The sequence below is a fragment of the Bufo bufo genome, chromosome 4 (genome assembly GCF_905171765.1).
Source record: "Bufo bufo chromosome 4, aBufBuf1.1, whole genome shotgun sequence".
Classification (NCBI taxonomy): domain Eukaryota; kingdom Metazoa; phylum Chordata; class Amphibia; order Anura; family Bufonidae; genus Bufo; species Bufo bufo.
In genome coordinates, this window is record NC_053392.1 from 551,486,869 (window position 1) to 551,508,490 (window position 21,622).

At 46.1% G+C, this 21,622-nt stretch overlaps 1 long non-coding RNA gene across 1 annotated transcript; it reads left to right on the plus strand.

Moving 5' to 3' along the window:
- The first annotated feature begins 1,763 nt into the window (after positions 1-1,763).
- LOC120997460 lies at positions 1,764-21,371 on the plus strand. The gene is made up of 3 exons (XR_005778178.1): positions 1,764-1,774; positions 5,019-5,024; positions 21,246-21,371. It is a non-coding gene; the product is annotated as an uncharacterized LOC120997460 (long non-coding RNA).
- Positions 21,372-21,622: the final 251 nt, after the last annotated feature.

The window sequence follows — 21,622 nt, forward strand, 5'->3', positions numbered from 1 at the left end:
AAGTCCATGCGTTTTTTGTGTATTTTCAGCGTGGTTCTTGGCACAGATCTGCGACAGAAACCTCAAGCAGAAAATGCAGCTTTGCATAGCAGTGAACATCTATTGGTTGAAAAAAAAAAAACGCATTAAAAAAGGAAAATCACACTGAGAAAAAACACTCATATTTTTTAAGCATGTTTTTCAAAATCAGTTGTGTGAACTGGCCCCAAAACCAAACAAAAATCTGCGCTGATATTTTTGGCACGTTTTCAAAATCCATTGTGTGAGCATCACCTTACGCATCTGACACTTAATATAGCTTCAGGTGAAGCAATTTCTGTACATGTTGACATGGATGTCTACTAGGGTTGCCAACCTGAAATTTCTTTCTTTTCTGGACAACTTATTTAAAATTCACAGACAGCCAACATTTTCTACAGACAAATTGGAAAACCACACTAAATGATAAAGATTATAGGTAAATCAGGTCTACAGCTCAATGTACCGATAAGAATGCATTAGCAGTCTTTAGTGTGAGCCAGAAAAGGATGATAATTACAATTAAAATTTTCTGCTCAAGTACAACCAGCCTTGAAAAAAATCACGGACACATCTAGTTTTTTTTCATGAACGCTGAAAAAAAAGCGCCTTATTTTTACGGAATTTCTAGATGGTTGTCCACCCTGATGTCTACAACAAGTTTAGATGTTCAAACAAGTGATTATCTATTTTTTGTGGTATGGGCCATGGATCTTGCATTATACAGTTGCAAGAAAAAGTATGTGAACCCTTTGGAATGATATGGATTCCTGCACAAATTGGTCATAAAATGTGATCTGATCTTCATCTAAGTCACAACAATAGACAATCACAGTCTGCTTAAACTAATAACACACAAATAATTAAATGTTACCATGTTTTTATTGAACACACCATGTAAACATTCACAGTGCAGGTGGAAAAAGTATGTGAACCCTTGCATTTAATAACTGGTTGAACCTCCTTTGGCAGCAATAACTTCAACCAAACGTTTCCTGTAGTTGCAGATCAGACGTGCACAACGGTCAGGAGTAATTCTTGACCATTCCTCTTTCCAGAACTGTTTCAGTTCAGCAATATTCTTGGGATGTCTGGTGTGAATCGGTTTCTTGAGGTCATGCCACAGCATCTCAATCGGGTTGAGGTCAGGACTCTGACTGGGCCACTCCAGAAGGTGTGTTTTCTTCTGTTTAAGCCATTCTGTTGTTGATTTACTTCTATGCTTTGGGTCATTGTCCTGTTGCAACACCCATCTTCTGTTGAGCTTCAGCTGGTGGACAGATGGCCTTAAGTTCTCCTGCAAAATGTGTTGATAAACTTGGGAATTCATTTTTCCTTTGATGATAGCAATCCATCCAGGCCCTGATGCAGCAAAGCAGCCCTAAACCATGATGCCCCCACCACTATACTTCACAGTTGGGATGAGGTTTTGATGTTGGTGTGCTGTGCCTCTTTTTCTCCACACATAGTGTTGTGTGTTTCTTCCAAACAACTCAACTTTGGTTTCATCTGTCCACAGAATATTTTGCCAGTACTGCTGTGGAACATCCAGGTGCTCTTGTGCAAACTGTAAACGTGCAGCAATGTTTTTTTTGGACAGCAGTGGCTTCCTCTGTGGTATCCTCCCATGAAATCCATTCTTGTTTAGTGTTTTACGTATCGTAGATTAGCTAACAGGGATGTTAGCATATGCCAGAGACTTTTGTAAGTCTTTAGCTGACACTCTACGATTCTTCTTCACCTCATTGAGCAGTCTGTGCTGTGCTCTTGCAGTCATCTTTACAGGACACTCCTAGGGAGAGTAGCAGCAGTGCTGAACTTTCTCCATTTATAGACAATTTGTCTTACTGTGAACTGATGAACAGCAAGGCTTTTGGAGATACTTTTATAACCCTTTCCAGCTTTATGCAAGTCAACAATTCTTAATCATAGGTCTTCTGAGAGCTCTTTTGTGTGAGGCATCATTCACATCAGGCAATGCTTCATGTGAAAAGCAAACCCAGAACTGGTGTGTGTTTTTTATAGGGCAGGGCAGCTGTAACCAACACCTCCAATCTCATCTCATTGATTGGACTCCAGTTGGCTGACACCTCACTCCAATTAGCTGTTGGAGATGTAATTAGTCTAGGGGTTCACATACTTTTTCCACCTGCACTGTGAATGTTTACATGGTGTGTTCAATACAAACATGTTAACATTTAATTCTTTGTGTGTTATTAGTTTAAGCAGACTGTGATTGTCTATTGTTGTGACTTAGATAAAGATCAAATCACATTTTATGACCAATTTGTACAGAAATCCATATCATTCCAAAGGGTTCACATACTTTTTATTGCAACTGTATGTGCAGTATATTTCTTCCTGTAACGAGAAGGTCCATAAATTGACCAGCTAATCAGTCCCGTGTTCCTGTGACTGAACCTGTGTGTACATAGACCTCCACCATCACTATTCTTTGCTGAATCGAATAAGACAAGTTCACACACAGCAGTACTGCCCTCCACAAAGAGCACCACTCGCCTGGCAGAGAGGATACAACGGGCCTCATTTATTTCATACACTGCTGTGTAAAGTGAAAGCTGAGCTCTGATTGGTTGCTATGGGCAACATCATCCTGTACAAAGCACACCAAGGAAACAGAAGACCTTATCTATACTAATAAAAGCCCTGTGTACGTGCTCAGGGCTGTTGTCCGTGCGTGTGTGCCGATTAGTGAAGTGCGCAGCGCACAAACCAATCAGCACAAACTCCATCGGATAAGAGTTTTCTCCAATCCGATGGTATATTTTAACTTGAAGCGTCCCCATCACCATGGGAACGCCTCTATGTTAGAATGTACCATCGGATTTGAGTTAGATCGTGAAAACTCAGATCCGACAGTATATTCTAACACAGAGGCGTTCCCATAGTGATGGGGATGCTTCAAGTTAGAATATACTGAGAACTGTGGACATAACGGCCCCCTGCTGACTGGCAGCACCTGATCTCTTACAGGGGGCTGTGATCTGCCCCCCCTCCCTCCCTCGCCAGTATTAAATTAAATTCATTGGTGGTCAGTGCGGCCTCCCCTCTCCCCCCCCTAATTAAAATCACCCCCCCCCCATCATTGGTGGCAGCGGAGAGTTCCGATCGGAGTACCAGTTTAATCGCTGGGGCTCCGATTGGTTACCATGGCAGCCAGGACGCTACTGCAGTCCTGGCTGCCATGGTTACTTAGCAATTTTAAAAGCATTATACTTACCTGCACTGTATGTGGCCGGCCAGGCGCTCCTCTTACTGGTAAGTGACAGGTCTGTGCTATAAGCAATGCGCCGCACAGACCTGTCACTTACCAGTAGGAGGAGCGCCGGCCGGCCACAGACAGCGCAGGTAAGTATAAGCTAAGTAGTTAGACCAACCTATATGAATAAAACTCACTCACAAACAGTGTATAAATGACACTGGGGTCTAGTATAATATACTGAGCCAACAAAAGAACCAAACCAATAACCCCAAAGAAAGATAAAAGAACGCACATATAACATATATGTAATTTATTGAGACATAATCAAATAACAGAAATTATGACATAAGGCACAAAGGTTGAGGAGGGAGACCTTGTGTGAAGAGGTCATATACAACCTCCCTCTCAAAAACCCAGCTAACAAGGAAAAGGGTCACAGCCCTGGGTATAAAACAGCATAGACATGTGGGAACTGTAAGTTCACTAAAAGTAACACATAATCATATGTATGCTGTATGCATATAAAGGGTAAGTATGGTCGCACATAGCAGACTAGCCCAGTCTAGGGTTTTTGAGAGGGAGGTTGTATATGACCTCTTCACACGAGGTCTCCCTCCCTCCTCAACCTTTGTGCCTTATGTCATAATTTCTGTTATTTGATGATGTCTCAATAAATTACATATATTTTATATGTGCGTTCTTTCATCTTTCTTTGGGGTTATTGGTTTGGTTCTTTTGTTGGCTAAGTATAAGCTAAGAAACCATGGCAGCCAGGACTGCAGTAGCGTCCTGGCTGCCATGGTAACCGATCGGAGCCCCAGCGATTAAACTGGGACTCCGATCAGAAATGCCGCTCTGCTGCCACCAATGATGGGGGGGGTTGTTAGCCTGTGGCTACTGCCACCAATGCTTTTAATACTGGGGAGGGAGGGAGGGGGGGCCACACTGGCCACCAATGCTTTTAATACTGGGGAGGGAGGGGGGGCCCGCACTGGCCACCAATGCTTTTAATACTGGGGAGAGAGGGAGGAGGGGCCGCACTGGCCACCAATGCTTTTAATACTGGGGAGGGAGGGGGGGCCGCACTGGCCACCAATGCTTTTAATACTGGGGAGGGAGGGAGGGGGGGCCGCACTGGCCACCAATGCTTTTAATACTGGGGAGGGAGGGGGGGCCGCACTGGCCACCAATGCTTTTAATACTGAGGAGGGAGGGAGGGGGGGCCGCACTGGCCACCAATGCTTTTAATACTGGGGAAGGAGGGGAGTCTGGCCCCTGCTGCCTGGCAGCACCCGATTAGGGGGCTGAGATCCACACAATTAACCCCTCAGGTGCGGCACCTGAGGGTTTAATTGTGTGGATCACATATCGTGAAAACTCAGATCTGAAAAAGCTGTTATGCAGACGGATCCGCACTGAACGGATACCATCATTTGCATTTATAGGTGCGGATCCGTCTGTGCAGATACCAGACGGATCCGCACCTAGCGCAGGTGTGAAAGAGGCCTAAAATAGGGACTCCTGACTTTACATTGAAAGTCAATGGGGGACGGATCCGTTTACAATTGCACCAATATTGTGTCAATGTAAACGGATCCGTCCCCATTGACTTACATTGTAAGTCAGGACGGATCCGTTCGGCTCCTCACCGCCAGGCGGACACCAAAACGTCCCAGCAGTCTCAGCACCACGTGGCACTGCCAGTCGTCTCAGCCACCAGTCAGCGCCAGCTGTTTCAGCCATCAGCTGAAGTCTCAGCACCACCAGTCAGTGCCAGCAGTTCGTGCCAGCCATCTCAGGCACCAGTCACAGTGCCCACAGTCTCAGCACCACCAGTCAGTCCTAGCAGTCAGTGCCAGCTGTATCAGCCACCAGTCACAGTGCCAGTGGTGTCAGCACCACCAGTCAGTGCCAGCTGTATCAGCCACCAGTCACAGTGACAGCAGTCTCAGAACCACCAGTCGGTGCCAAGCGTATTAGCCACCAGTCACAGTGCCAGTGGTCTCAGCACCACCAGTCAGTGCCAGCCGTTTGAGCCACCCGTCACAGTGACAGCAGTCTCAGCACCACCAGTCAGTGCCAAGCGTATTAGCTACCAGTCACAGTGACAGTGGTTTCAGCACCACCAGTCAGTGCCAAGCGTATTAGCCACCAGTCACAGTGCCAGTGCTCTCAGCACCACCAGTCAGTGCCAGCCGTATCAGCCACCAGTCACAGTGACAGCAGTCTCAGCACCACCAGTCAGTGCCAAGCGTATTAGCCACCAGTCACAGTGCCAGTGGTCTCAGCACCACCAGTCAGTGCCAGCCGTTTGAGCCACCCGTCACAGTGACAGCAGTCTCAGCACCACCAGTCAGTGCCAAGCTTATTAGCCACCAGTCACAGTGACAGTGGTTTCAGCACCACCAGTCAGTGCCAAGCGTATTAGCCACCAGTCACAGTGCCAGTGCTCTCAGCACCACCAGTCAGTGCCAGCCGTATCAGCCACCAGTCACAGTGACAGCAGTCTCATCACCACCAGTCAGTGCCAAGCGTATTAGCCACCAGTCACAGTGCCAGTGGTCTCAGCACCACCAGTCAGTGCCAGCCGTTTGAGCCACCCGTCACAGTGACAGCAGTCTCAGCACCACCAGTCAGTGCCAAGCGTATTAGCCACCAGTCACAGTGACAGTGGTTTCAGCACCACCAGTTAGTGCCAGCTCTATCAGCCACCAGTCACAGTGCCAGTGGTCTCAGCACCACCAGTTAGTGCCAGCCGTATCAGCCACCAGTCACAGTGACAGCAGTCTCAGCCCCACGTGGCACTGCCAGTCGTCTCAGCCACCAGTAAGTGCCATCAGCTGCAGTCTCAGCACCACCAGTCCGTGCCAGCCATCTCAGGCACCAGTCACAGTGCCCACAGTCTCAGCACCACCAGTCAGTTCCAGCAGTCAGTGCCAGCAATCAGTGCCAGCAGTATCAGCCACCAGTCACAGTGCCAGTGCTCTCAGCACCACCAGTCAGTGCCAGCCGTATCAGCCACCAGTCACAGTGCCAGTGGTCTCAGCACCACCAGTCAGTGAAAGCTGTATCAGTCACCAGTCACAGTGCAAGTGGTCTCAGCACTACCAGTCAGTGGCAGTCATATCAGCCAGCAGTCACAGTGCCTGCAGTCTCAGACAAAAGACAGTGCCAGTGACGCATATTACAGCTACTGTACATATAATTCAGTATTACAGTAAGAGAAAATATTATCTATACTAATAAAAGCCCTGTGTACGTGCTCAGGGCTGGTGTCCGTGCGTGTGTGCCGATTATAGAAGTGCGCATGCGCAGCGGACGGACACACACACACACACACAGGCCAATCCAGGTCACAGAGCCGGGCTCGGGGGCACAGCGGCGGGACAGCAGCGCTCAAGGAGGAGGACGCCGGGAGCCGGGCACAGCGGCTTTCAGAGTTATACTCTGCCCGGAGCACACGGGACAGCGCAGCCGTCACAGATCCCGAGGAGCCGTCCACACTGAGAGCCGGCTATCTTACTCATTATGCCGCACTGCGCATGCGCCCGCTTCCCCACACGCGCAGTGCGGCCAGACGCCGCTCCATCGGCACACACTCCATGAGACACTACATGTGCAGCATCCTATTGCAATGGCAGCGGGGGGCTGTCACTGTATTGCACCGGCCCCGCTCACTTACTACATGGTGAGGCAGGAGGCCTGGCGGGCGGCCAGGCACTGGTAGCGTAACTCACTAAGTGACGCCCCTGCTCCGCCCACTGCATGAATGAAGCAGGCGGCGCAGGGGCATGACGTAGTGAGTTACGCTGCCAGTGCCTGGCCGCCTGCCCTGCCTCCTGCCTCACCATGTAGTAAGTGAAGAAGTGAAGATCGTTATTATTATTATTACAGTTATTCAAAGTATTACTACTCTGAGCGGGGCCGGTGCAATACAGTGACTGCACCGGGCCCCGCTGCCATTACATTCACACTAAACAGCGACACTGTTATGGGAGGATCTGTGGATGACACATAGCATAAGATGCTATGTGTCATCCACAGATACCCCCATAACAGTGTCAGCCAGAGAGCCACAGACCCCAATAAGTGTCACCCACAGACCCCAATAAGTGTCAGCCACAGACCAGCCCCATAACAGTGTCATCCACAGATACCCCCCATAACAGTGTCAGCCACAGACCCCAATAAGTGTCAGCCACAGACCAGTCCCATAACAGTGTCAGCCTCAGATCCCCCCATACCAGTGCCATCCACAGATCAACCATAACAGTGTCATCCACAGATCCCCTATAACACTGTCATCCACAGATCCCCCATAACAGTTTCATCCACAGATCTCCCATAACAGTGTCATCCACAGATCCCCTATAACACTGTCATCCACAGTTCCCCCCATAACAGTGCCATCCACAGATCCCCCATAACAGTGCCATCCACAGATCCCCCATAACAGTATCATCCACAGATCCCCTATAACAGCGCCATCCACAGATCCCCCCATAACAGTGCCATCCACAGATCCCCCATAACAGTGCCATCCACAGATCCCCATAACAGTGCCATCCACAGATCCCCCCATAACAGTATCATCCACAGATCCCCATAACAGTGTCATCCACAGATCCCCCCCATAACAGTGCCATCCACAGATCCCCCATAACAGTACCATCTACAGATCCCCCATATTAGTATCATCCACATATCCCCTATAACAATGCCATCCACAGATCCCCCAATAACAGTGCCATCCACAGATCCCCCATAACAGTGCCATCCACAGATCCGCCATAACAGTCTCATCCACAGATCCCCCATAACATTGTCATCCACAGATCCCCCATAACAGTGTCATCCACAGATCCCCCATAACAGTGCCATCCACAGGTCCCCCCATAACAGTGCCATCCCCAGATCCCCCCATAACAGTGCCATCTACATATCCCCCATAACAGTGCCATCCACAGATCCCCCATAAAAGTGCCATCCACAGATCTCCCATAACAGTGCCATCCACAGATCCCCCATAACAGTACCATTCACAGATACCCCTATAACAGTGTCATCCACAGATCTCCCCATAACAGTACCATCCACAGGTCCCCCCATAACAGTGCCATCCCCAGATCCCCCCATAACAGTACCATTCACAGATACCCCCATAACAGTGTGCCATCCACAGATCCCCCATAACAGTGTCATCCAAAGATCCCCCCAAACCAGTGCCATCCACAGATCCCCCCATAACAGTGCCAGGCTTGACAAAGGCTCCAGTGAGAGAGCTGAAACGTTGCTGTCCACATATGGGTCAATAAACACCCTTTTTTTCACGGATAACTTGTGTGCTGCCTTGGATTTTTCCTTCTGTATATCTATCTATCTATCTATCTATCTATAAGAGTTAACAGTCACACTTGGTGAGTTATCAATCAAATCTAGTTAATGCGTTATGACTGTGACTGTTAACACTTCTACATCTGTATCTAGACTGCTCACAAAAAGTCAGGGATATTTGGCTTGTGGGGGAAATATCAGGATGAACCTAAGGCCTCTTGCACACGGCCGTTGTGCTCCCATGGCCGTATTGCTGGCCACATACGGTGGTTCTGCAATACACAGGGCACAGGCCGTGTGTATTCCGCATCACGGATGCTGACCCATTCACTTGAATGGTTCTGCAAATCCGGAGATGCGGTGCGGAATGGAAGCACGGAACGGAACCCCATGGAAGAGTGCTTCCGTGGGGTTCCAATCGGTGCTTCCATTCCGCAAAAAAATAGAACTTGTTCTAGTTGAATGCGTCTGGATCCGTTCCGGCCACCGCACGGACGTTGCCCGTGCATTGGGGACCGCAAATTGAGGTTCCCAATGCATGGAATGGAAACACAGCGGCCATGTGCAAGAGGCCTAAAATGCAGTCTAACCTTTACAGGTGAACTTAATGTGATCTTCTCTAAACTTTTGAATGCACATGTCCGACTGTTCAATGTCTCAGTACTTTCTGCACAACTTGCTGTTCTCTAACAAGGAGCTGTCACGGCTGTATGTGAGCAACAAGAGTATACAGAGTAAAAAGAGCTACTGACCGGACCCAAACTAGGGAGGATAAAGGGTGACCCCTGTCAGACCCTCAAAGCTCTCCCTATGCTGCTAAAGCACATGCCCGGATCCAAATGGCGGAACGAGGCATGCCCGCGTACCTGAGACTGATGACCACTGTAACCCCTACTATAGTGGAAGGGGCACGGCCACCGGTGCCCTGCTCAGTATATGGAGGGAACCGTGGCCACCTCAGATCCAGTCAGAAAATAACCAGGTACACAACAATGTCTGCACACTTAGCTGAAGGAGCTGCAGCCGCAGAGAAGACGGATCCAAGGACAGCTGGCAATATCCGGAGTGCTTGCTGCAGCAGAACACAGGTCCAGTGAACTGATAGCTACAAATGAAGATACTCAAGCAAGAGCTACAACTGAAATGAGAAATATAATCCACGCCCTACAATAGGAGGAGGGGTGATTTAAAGGCAGGGAAATCAAACGCAGGAGGAACAGCTGGGAGGAAGGAAACAGAAAGTAAAGACTCATCACAGGGGCGGAGAAACAGAGCAGTGAGAACTCCTCCAAGCTCAAGTAGTGACATCATCACAGGGGTGGAGAAACAGAGCTGTGAGAACGTCTCAAAGCTCTGGTAGTGACAGTACCCCCCCCCCCCCTCTACGGGTGGACTCCGGACACCCAGGACCCACCTTCTCAGGATGAGCCCTATGAAATGCCCTGATGAGGCGAGTGGCTTTAATGTCCGACACCGGAACCCACATCCTCTCCTCAGGACCATAACCCTTCCAATGAACGAGGTACTGAAGAGAACCGCGGACAATGCGAGAGTCCACAATTCTGGAAACCTCAAACTCCAGATTGCCATCAACCAAAATCGGAGGGGGAGGCAAAGAGGAGGGTACCGTAGGCTGGACATATGGTTTTAAGAGAGATCTGTGAAATACATTATGTATCTTCCAAACCCGTGGAAGATCAAGACGGAAGGCAACAGGATTGATGACTGACAAGATTTTATAAGGCCCAATAAACTTGGGACCCAATTTCCAGGAGGGAACCTTCAGTTTAATATTTCTTGTAGACAACCACACCAGATCACCCACATTCAGGTCCGGACCAGGCACACGACTCTTATCAGCCACACGCTTATACTTCTCACTCATCTTTCTAAGATTACTCTGAATCTTTTGCCAAATGGTAGACAAAGACGAGGAAAATCTCTCCTCCTCAGGTAAACCAGAAAGAGCCCCTCCCGAGAATGTCCCAAACTGCGGATGGAACCCATATGCACCAAAGAATGGTGACTTATCAGAAGATTCCTGACGACGGTTGTTCAGAGCAAACTCAGCAAGAGGGAGAAATGAACACCAATCCTCCTGGTTCTCTGCCACAAAACAGCGCAAATATGTCTCCAGATTCTGATTGAGGCGCTCAGTCTGACCATTCGACTGCGGGTGAAAAGCAGAAGAGAAGGACAGCCGAACCCCCAGGCGAGAACAGAAAGCCTTCCAGAACCTGGACACAAACTGCGTGCCTCTATCGGAAACAATATCAGAGGGAATGCCGTGCAATTTAACAATATGGTCGACAAAAGCTTGCGCCAACGTTTTAGCATTGGGTAAACCAGGGAAAGGTACGAAATGAGCCATCTTGCTAAAACGGTCCACCACCACCAGGATCACCGACTTCCCCGAGGAACGAGGAAGATCCGTGATAAAGTCCATGGACAGGTGTGTCCAAGGACGGGAAGGTATGGGTAACGGGAGAAGGGAACCTGAAGGCCGTGAACGAGGGACCTTAGCGCGAGCGCACGTCTCACAAGCAGCCACAAAACCCTCCACCGACTTACGAAGAGCTGGCCACCAAAATCTCCGAGCAATGAGATCTACCGTGGCTCTACTCCCGGGGTGACCAGCAAGAACCGTATCATGATGCTCCTTGAAGAGTTTGTGACGTAGCTCAGGAGGCACGAACAACTTCCCAGAAGGACAACGGGCAGGTGCCTCAGTCTGGGCAGCCTGGACCTCGGCCTCCAAATCAGAATATAGAGCAGAAACAACTACCCCCTCCGCCAAAATGGGACCCGGGTCCTCAGAGTTTCCTCCTCCCGGAAAACAGCGAGAGAGAGCATCAGCCTTCACATTTTTGATCCCAGGTCGGAATGTAACGACAAAATTGAATCTGGAGAAGAACAGAGACCATCTGGCCTGTCTCGGATTCATACGCCTGGCCGACTCCAAGTATGCCAGATTCTTATGGTCGGTAAAAACGGTGATAGGGTGCCTGGCCCCCTCCAACCAATGGCGCCATTCCTCGAAAGCCAACTTGATAGCCAACAACTCCCTATCTCCCACATCATAGTTTCTCTCTGCCGGGGAGAGTTTTTTAGAGAAAAAGGCACAGGGTCGCCATTTGGCAGGAGAAGGGCCCTGGGACAAAACTGCACCCACACCCACCTCGGAAGCATCCACCTCAACAATAAAAGGTAAGGAAACATCGGGATGCACCAAGACAGGAGCAGACGCAAAACTCTCTTTAATCTTAGAAAAGGCTGCAAGCGCCTCCTCCGACCAAGAGGAAAAATCCGCCCCCTTTTTTGTCATGTCAGTAAGGGGTTTGACAACAGAGGAATAATTCAAAATGAACTTTCTGTAATAGTTCGCAAAACCCAGAAAGCGCATCAATGCCTTCTGATTCTCAGGAAGCTCCCACTCAAGTACAGCACGGACCTTCTCCGGATCCATGCGAAAACCAGAAGCAGAGAGGAGAAAACCCAGAAATTGAATCTCCGATACCATAAAAAGACATTTCTCCAGCTTGGCGTACAATTTATTTTCCCGCAGAATCTGCAGAACCTGAAAAAGATGATCCTGATGGGTCTGAACATCAGGGGACAAAATCAAAATATCATCAAGATACACCAATACAAATTTCCCCATTAAATGGTAGAAAATACTATTAACAAAATGCTGAAAGACGGCCGGAGCATTCATCAGGCCGAAAGGCATAACGAGATTCTCGAAATGCCCGTTAGGGGTATTAAAGGCCGTTTTCCATTCATCCCCCTCTCTGACCCTGACCAGGTTGTACGCGCCTCTCAAATCCAATTTGGAAAACACCTTGGCCCCAACAATTTGGTTGAAGAGGTCCGGGATCAGAGGAAGGGGATAGGGATCGCGAATCGTGATACGGTTCAGCTCCCTAAAATCTAGGCAAAGTCTCAGAGAGCCATCTTTTTTTTTAACAAAAAAAAAACCCGCGGCCACAGGTGACTTTGAGGGACGAATATGCCCCTTATCGAGACTCTCGGAGATATAAGTTCGCATTGCGATTCTTTCCGGTTGTGAGAGATTGTAGAGGCGTGCTTTTGGCAGCTTGGCGCCATGAATGAGGTTAATGGGACAGTCAAACTCCCGGTGAGGAGGTAGCTCCTGAACACCGCTCTCGGAAAACACGTCCGAGAAATCAGAGAGAAATGATGGCACAGTTTTAGTAGACACCTCTGCAAAAGTCGCTGTGAGACAATTCTCTCTACAAAAGTCACTCCACTCATTTATTTGCCTTCCTTGCCAATCAATAGTGGGGTTATGTCTAGTGAGCCAGGGTAACCCCAAAACTAGAGGAGAAGGCAATCCGTTAAGGACAAAACAAGATATATCCTCCACATGAGTGTCACCTACAGCTAGCCGGATATTGTGAACAATGCCCTTCAGAGATCTCTGTGAGAGTGGAGCAGAGTCAATAGCAAAAAAAGGTATATCCTTTTCTAATGTGCAAACCTGAAAACCATGCATGGCTACAAATTGAGTGTCAATAAGATTGACGGCCGCTCCACTATCGACAAAAATCTCACAAGAAATGACTTTGGTCTCTAGCGCCACCCTGGCAGACAGGAGAAAACGGGAACTGCAGGTCAGAGGAAAAGCATCAATTCCTACATCAACTTTGCCCAAAGTAGCAGATGAAGCAGAATTTGATGATTTACCTTTTGAGGTTTTTCTCTTATTATCGCTCTTAGTACAGTTCAAGAATCTCCTAGACGGACAAACATTTGCCAAATGACCTATGCCCCCACAACAAAAACACACCATACTCTGAGGACTAAATCCTCTTTTATCAGGGGCAAGTCGACCTAGCTGCATGGGCTCCTCCTCAGAGGGGAGCGAGACAGGATGAGGCCCCTGCACACTGAATGAGTCTGATGACCACTGTAACCCCTACTATAGTGGAAGGGGCACGGCCACCGGTGCCCTGCTCAGTATATGGAGGGAACCGTGGCCCCCTCAGATCCAGTCAGAAAATAACCAGGTACACAACAATGTCTGCACACTTAGCTGAAGGAGCTGCAGCCGCAGAGAAGACGGATCCAAGGACAGCTGGCAATATCCAGAGTGCTTGTTGCAGCAGAACACAGGTCCAGTGAACTGATAGCTACAAGTGAAGATACTCAAGCAAGAGCTACAACTGAAATGAGAAATATAATCCACGCCCTACAATAGGAGGAGGGGTGATTTAAAGGCAGGGAAATCAAATGCAGGGGGAACAGCTGGGAGGAAGGAAACAGAAAGTAAAGACTCATCACAGGGGCGGAGAAACAGAGCAGTGAGAACTCCTCCAAGCTCAAGTAGTGACATCATCACAGGGGTGGAGAAACAGAGCTGTGAGAACGTCTCAAAGCTCTGGTAGTGACAGGAGCTCAACAGCCAAATTCACTACAGGTGTTTGATCCATTAATCACCCAATACATTTCCTGGCTCAATTAGAATTGGTATTTAAACAGTCCTCCTAATCATGCTGTTCACATTTTGACATCATGAGACCAAGACAACACCTAACAATTGCTCAACAGTACCTCGCCATTGCGAGGCTTCAAGCAGGATGGGGACAGAAGTGGCCACTGAGCTTAGAGTGTCACAGAGTGTAATCAGCAAGTTGCAACAGAGATGCAGAGAGCCTGGAAGAGTCACAGAAAAACATAGAAGAGGACGTCCTTTGGCCACATCTCACAATGATGAACCATTCATTGTAAACAATGCCCTGCACACAACTCCAGGCACATTTAAAGGAGGTGAGAGGCACCCAAATGTCACATCAGACCATTTGAAACCATTTACATCAGCGTGGTCTGCGTTCTAGATGACCTGCAAGGGTACCTGACCACAGATGTCATCATCTTGCATGGGCAACGGAGCATCTACGCTGGACGAGGGACCAGTGAGCCTCAGTGATGTTCACTGATGAAAATCAATTCACGCTGAGCAGAAATGATGGCCGCCAACGATGTTCGATACCTCAAGGAGAGAATAATGAATCCAGTCTATGTGCCTCTGCATGAATGACACAGACCTAATTTCATCTTAATGGATGACAATGCGCCAGCTCATTGAGGTCGCATCATTACGGAACTGCTGCTGGAGACTGGGGGACCTCAAATAGAGTGCCCTGCACTTTCTTCAGACCTGAATCCTATTGAAAACCTATAGGATCAGCTAAGTCACCGTGTAGAGGCTCATAACTGTGTACCCCAGAACCTCAATGACCTGAGGGCCGTCCTTCAAGAAGAGTGGGATGCCATGCCTCAGCAGGTTCGACTTATGAACAGCATGAGACGTCGTTGTCAAGCTGTAATTGATGCTCAAGGCCACATAACAAGTTTAAGACACTGACATTTTTGTGGGGGAATATACCCACCACTGGTGGTGGCTTTTGTTTCAATAAATTGTTTGAGATGAGGAAATCGTCATTGCTGCTTCTACTTAAATGCCCGACTTTCATGATATAATATTCCTGTAACGTGAACTTTTTACATTTTCAATAACGTTCACACGAAAGCCAAATATCCCTAACGTTTTGTGAGTAGTGTATATATCTATCTATGGATGTAGCAGAGTTAACAGTCACACTTGGTGAGTTATCACATCTAGTTAACACTGCTACATCCATATCTATCTATCTATATATCCAATATATATCTATCTAATTATCTATGGATGTAGCAGAGTTAACAGTCACACTTGGTGAGTTATGAAATCTAGTTAACACTGCTACATCCGTATCTATCTATCTATCTATCTATCTATCTATCTATCTCTCTATCTATATATCTCATATTTATCTATCTATCTCATATCTATCTATCTATCTATCTATCTATATATCTCATATCTATCTATCTATCTATCTATCTATCTATCTATCTATCTCATATTTATCTATCTATCTATCTCATATTTATCTATCTATCTATCTCATATCTATCTATCTATCTATCTATCTATCTCATATCTATCTATCTATCTATCTATCTATCTATCTATCTATCTATCTATCTATCTATCTATCTATCTATCTATCTATCATCTCTCATCTCCCCACTATAAGCACATGCTGTATAACCCACAAGTTTATTACACCAGAAAAAAAGGTAATCTATCTATTTAATTAAGGGCTTTCCTTTGTGGGTAGCTGCCATATGTGCGATGGTATAAAGCAGCTTTCCACACACTGTACTTCATTGTTTTAATTAGTTACATACCTTAAGAAATCTTCCGCACACTAATACAGAACAATGAGGCCGCGTCTACAGCTGAATAATTGTGTGATTATTATGAAAGATATGGGATTTACTAATAGCACCAATGGGAATTTTGTTTTCAAGGAACAGAATAAAAAAGGGGCTTCAATTGGTTATTTATATCTGCACTTCCTTGCAGTCTAAAATGTGCCAGGAGAGAAACCAGAGCGGAGCCGGCTCTGTTATTACACCAGAACATATTGTCACTGTTATAAACAGCCCGCGTTCACTGGAGCTGCCAATTATTCCCCAGCCGCCATTTTTTTTATTCAGATTGATCTCTTCATGCTTGAGGCTGTTTCACACCCGTGACTCTGAAACGTCCCTTGTGGCCTGTTGGCTAATTAAGAGCAAAATCCATCTTTTGATGAAATAACGCTGCCACTGGAGAAGATTTCTACAGATTAGAATTTTTTTTTCTTCTACAATTCTTAATCATACTTTTAAAACTGAGGCCCCGAACGCTCATCGTCAGCACGCGGAAGATGGGTGATATCCAGCAATTAGGTCTGATTAAAGGGACAGCTGCATAATTTATGTAGCGGTGTCATTTTTATTAGAGTAAATGAGTTTTCTGGGCAGGACACCTGCATACCCTTTTTGTGACTTACAGCTTGGACAGAAGAACAAGGGCCGCAAAGAACCAAGTAGATACTGGGTTTTATCTAAGTCATTTTGACACTGATGTGAAATGAGCAAATCAGCATTCTGAGAGACGTGTTCACACTTAGAGGAGACAAGCAGATATCCCGAGCACGTGGGGTGACACCAATCAGCAGAGGAAAACGATGCCTTACCCAGCACAGCACTATGGGGGGAGTTCACCGTCTGCCGGCACTGACATTTCACATATAATCCCTATACTGTGCTGCCGTGTATAATGTATAACTTTAAAAACGCAGGAATAATCGTAATGGCCACCATTGCCTCCTATGTGTGTGTGTATTCTACAATTTCAGATCGGTAGTTAGCACTATCAAAAATGATTGATGCAATTTATCAGAATATGACATTTTTATGAGACACTGCAAAAGAGCAGCATTGTGATCGAAAGGACCGACATTTATATTGACTGGTAGGAAGGTAGAGATGGAAAAGAACACATAGGAAAACGACAGCTAAGCAGGGGTTTATCTAAAAAAAAATATATAAATCCTTAAAAATGTGCAATAAGTTTATTTAATTTCATTATAATAATTCAATTTATAATTAGAATTTAGACAATTATAATACAAAGAAAAAAAAATAGGAAACTGGTCTGGAGTGTGAGAAGAGACAAAAAGATAGATATTAGATAGATAGATAGATAGATAGATAGATAGATAGATAGATAGATAGATAGATAGATCTCCCGAGCCCCTTCATACAATCATCCTGTAACAGCATTTCAAGAGAGTGTGAACAGCACAGCAGTATTATATGATGACGGTAGCCGATGAAGCGATCCAGACTTCCAATATCTATAATCCCAGAAAATCTACGGCACTTCCCTAGTAAAAACTTGTAGTTTTTTTCACCAATAGCTATTGGTTATTAAAACTACACGTTTTTACTAAGGAAGTGCCGTGGATTTTCTGGGATTATAGATAGATAGATAGATAGATAACTAGGTGAATAAACATATAGAAAGAGACAGTTAGCTGGGTATACAGATGAAATGTCTAAAACATGTTCTGATGTCTGTCGCCATCTAGTGACCATGGTAATCTCCATGCAGAAGATATCATACATACAGTATATGCAGCATGATGCATTTAAAAATAATTTAAAACACTTAGTAATATTACACCGGATTAAAATGAATTTTTTTTTAGAAATTAGGAAAATAATCAGAATGCTCCAAACAACGTATGCCTCACAAATGTTTTCAGCACTTTTTATCCCAGTCTCTTTTATAACTTTTCAAAAGAAAAAGGATAGCTAAAGCTTGTTTGACACCCTACGGCCAGGGGCATAGCTATACGGGGTGCAGAGGTACGTAGCAGTCACTACCAGGCCCAGGAACCGGAGGGGGCCCAATGACCCTCGTGGTGCATAAAAAGACATTATATCATAGAAAGTGCATGCGTTTCAATTTTTGACTCAGGCAGCACGAAGGCTATGTGCTTCCCTGCCCCTGGCCACAAAGCACTGAGGGAAGAGGGGCCCAAGCAGAACTCTTGCACCAGGGCCCATGAGCCTTTAACTATGCCTCTGCCTGCGACTGTCTCTCTGGTAGGCTGCCCCAGCATAAAACAGCCTGTGGGAGTTCTTTGGGTCCAGCATAGCCAGATACTGCCACCTGCCTGCCGAACTCCATTATAGTCAATACCCGGCAAATATGCTGAGAATCAACCGGACAATAACTGCTGCAAACAGCATTTTTTGTCCAGTCGATTCCTGACATTCCCTGTCTGAACACCTGGCTGCAGATACTCTCTCTCCCTCTTTCTTTCTTTCTTTCTTTCTTTCTTTCTTTCTCTTACAAAATTCTTTTAAACTTTTTGGAAAATTTGATCCGGATTTCAGAATCGATTCACCTCTTTGTAATTAAAGGGTTCTCCAAATGTATTAAAGATGTAGGGAATGTTTTAGGGCACATGTTTATTGTTAATGTGCATCAGCCCGGTGTAAGACAGATGAATGTGTCTATATCGTTTTGACCAATATATTATATCACATGCGCTACTTTTATTAATTTGGCACAATTTGTATATTTTCAGCAACTTGAAAATGAGTCCATCTTACAATATTGATAAACCTCCCCCATTCTCCTGTGCAAATGTAGAAAACCACACTGTTCATCGAATCTTTTTGACAACAGTAAAGGGGTCTTCTGGTGGGGTAAAACTTTTAGTAAAGTGCTAAAAATGATGTTAAAACAAATCGATGATCCAAAAATCGATCTACCATTCCACAGCTTACCAGTTCCCGTCTGGCCTCCACTTCCCAGTCCAGACTTGACACACAGGAAATCGCAGTCCGCAAAACACTGATCTGCAAAGCAAGGATGACATCCTTCTTGTGTCAGGTTTTTTGCGGACCCATTGACTTCATTTTGTGGCCAAGTATAGGACACACTTTATCCTTTTGCAGAATGGACACACGGATGCTAACAGCACATGCATGACAACCGTGAGTGTTCTGTTTTTTTTTTTTGTGGACCTAAAGAAATGTATAGGTCCATGTGCAATCCCTAAAAAATGCAGATCAGGGTTAAATCAGGGTCAGAAGCCGGTGCGGTCTTTTTAGCTGCTTCTCTCCTCTGCTCAAGGTGTATGTTCTGATTGTTTTCACTATATCATCCAGGTCTGAGGAGTCAATGGCCAAATAGCGTAGAGAAGAGAGGAAGAGGACGATATGTAATACAGCCTTTAGTACAGGAGGGTAAACTCTTCACAGGGTCACCAAAAGTCTTATCGTTAGCCCCTTCACTGCTGTAGACCACCAGAGATGTCATTATCTATCCTTTCGCTGTATTAGCTCACCAGGGATGTTAATATTAATCACCAGGGATATTACCATTAATCCCTTAACAGCCCTAGATTAAAAATATTTCATATTATTATTATTATTATTTATTATTAAAGCGCCATTCATTCCATAGCGCTATACATATGATAAGGGGTGCACATACATAATACAGACAATTACACTAATCATAAACAAGACGAGTTACAAACTGGTACGGAAGGAGAGAGGGCCCTGCCCGTGAGGGCTTACAATCTACGTGGTATGGGAGAAGGACACAGTAGATGAGGGTGAAGCTGGTCATGGCGGTATAGAGGCAGCAGGGTCACTGGTTGTAGGCTTGTCTGAAGAGGTGGGTTTTCAGGTTTCTTTTGAAAAAAATTAGTTTGCAGGTTTGCTGGCACAAGGGGGGCCACATTCAAGCCTCAGTCTCATGTGTGTACCCCTACACTAAACTACAAAAAGCATTGATAAGGTGCTCAGGTCAATGTACTTTTTAGTAGGTTTGTGGCACGGTCCACTGGGTGCAATAGTACTTATGGGTGAAGTTCAAAACTATAGGCTGTATGTTGTCTGTTAATTATAGAGCCTCTCGGTCTGATTGACTAGGAGTCATCATGGGTTTCAATCAGGCCAATCAGGTAGGCAGCGCCATAATACGTATACAGAAAGCACTTCTGAACAGCACCTCCTGAAGATGTTCTTTACTTAAAAGGGTTCTGTCACTTCAGCAAATAGCTGAACGATAATACAAGCACTTACTAATGTATTGTGATTGTCCATATTGCTTCCTTTGCTGGCTGGATTGATTTTTCCATCACTTTATACCCTGTGTGTTTCCATGGTTTTGACCACCCTGCAATCCAGCAGTGGTGGCCGTGCTTAAACACTATAGAAAAAAACACTAGCCTATGTGAGCTCCCACAGTCCCGGCCACCAGAAAGGCTGGCACTTTTTCCTATAATGTGCAAGCTTAACACAAGCACAAGCATGGTGGTCATAACCATGAAAATGCACAGGGTATAAAGTGATGGAAAAATGAATTAAACCAGCAAAGTAGGCAATATGGACAGTCACAAAACATTAGTAAGTGCCTTGTATTAACTTTTTCTACATAATAAATGGCATTTGCTGAAGTGAGACAACCCCTTTAAGGTGTCCATTTGATGACAGATTCCTTTAAGCATTCTATATGACCCGGCCACTTTCAAATTAAATTTGCAAGTTTGCTCCACAATGGAACAAAAAAATAGCCATTTAGAAATATATTTACTCTCTATTGAAAGTTTACAATTTTATTTTATACTCAGTATTTCAGCTTCTTACAATTTTCTATATATTTGTTTGCTGTCAGTGAATGACAGCAATCCAGTATACAGTGAGAAGCAGCACACTGTATACACAGCTAGTTCTGCTCTCAGTTGAGAAGTGGATACAATTATATAGTCTAGGCCAGGGGTACTCAACAGGTGAACCGTGGTCCAAATCCAGACTGTGGATGTCACTTGTCCAGACACCTGCTTGTTCTGCTTTCAACTGTATCTGTGTCTTCAGGATCCCAATATAGTTAAATAAAGTCCGTCAGCTCCCTGCTTCATCCCAGCTTTCCTGCCATCGGTGGTTCAACACAAGCAGGTGCAATGCAGTGACGTCATGTCACGCTGAGCCATAGACAGCACAGCACAGAGCAGAGCTTCACTCCCTGCTGTGCTGCCTGTGGCTCAGTGTGGCAGGTGCGATGACATCATTTCATCCGGGCTGCTTGCCCTGAACCACCAATGCCGAATGGAGAAGCAGGGAGCCGAATGAGGAGGAACGTAGGGTAGGTGACCATTTAAATTAGAAGCAATATGGGGCTACACTTCATGGGGGGAATCTCTCTGGGGGGCCACAGAAGTGGGGCATCAGCATCACTCCATGACAGGGACTTAAAGGGGTTGTCCGGGATTGGGGACATGGGTGTACATGTACAATGGTCCCCTAAATATTACATTCATGCCTGTCCTTCCCTTACCAGACATTTCTGATGGCCCTTTTTCACTTCACAAGTTTTCAGCCGGAAGTGCAGTTTCTATCACTGTCAGTGACGTACCGGGTCCCTTTCTGCATAGCGAAGCCTCTTCTTCCGCTTCGCAAGGAGCCCGGTGACGTCACAGTCAGCCTCTAATTATTCCAAGCGCATGGAGGGGCAGTAACTATGCGGCAACAGACCGCGCTAAGCCACGCCCCTCACCGAGCAGGGCGCATTCTTAGCAAGGAAGGAGGCGTTTATGGGCGTGACTAAGGCAGAGGAACCGTCGC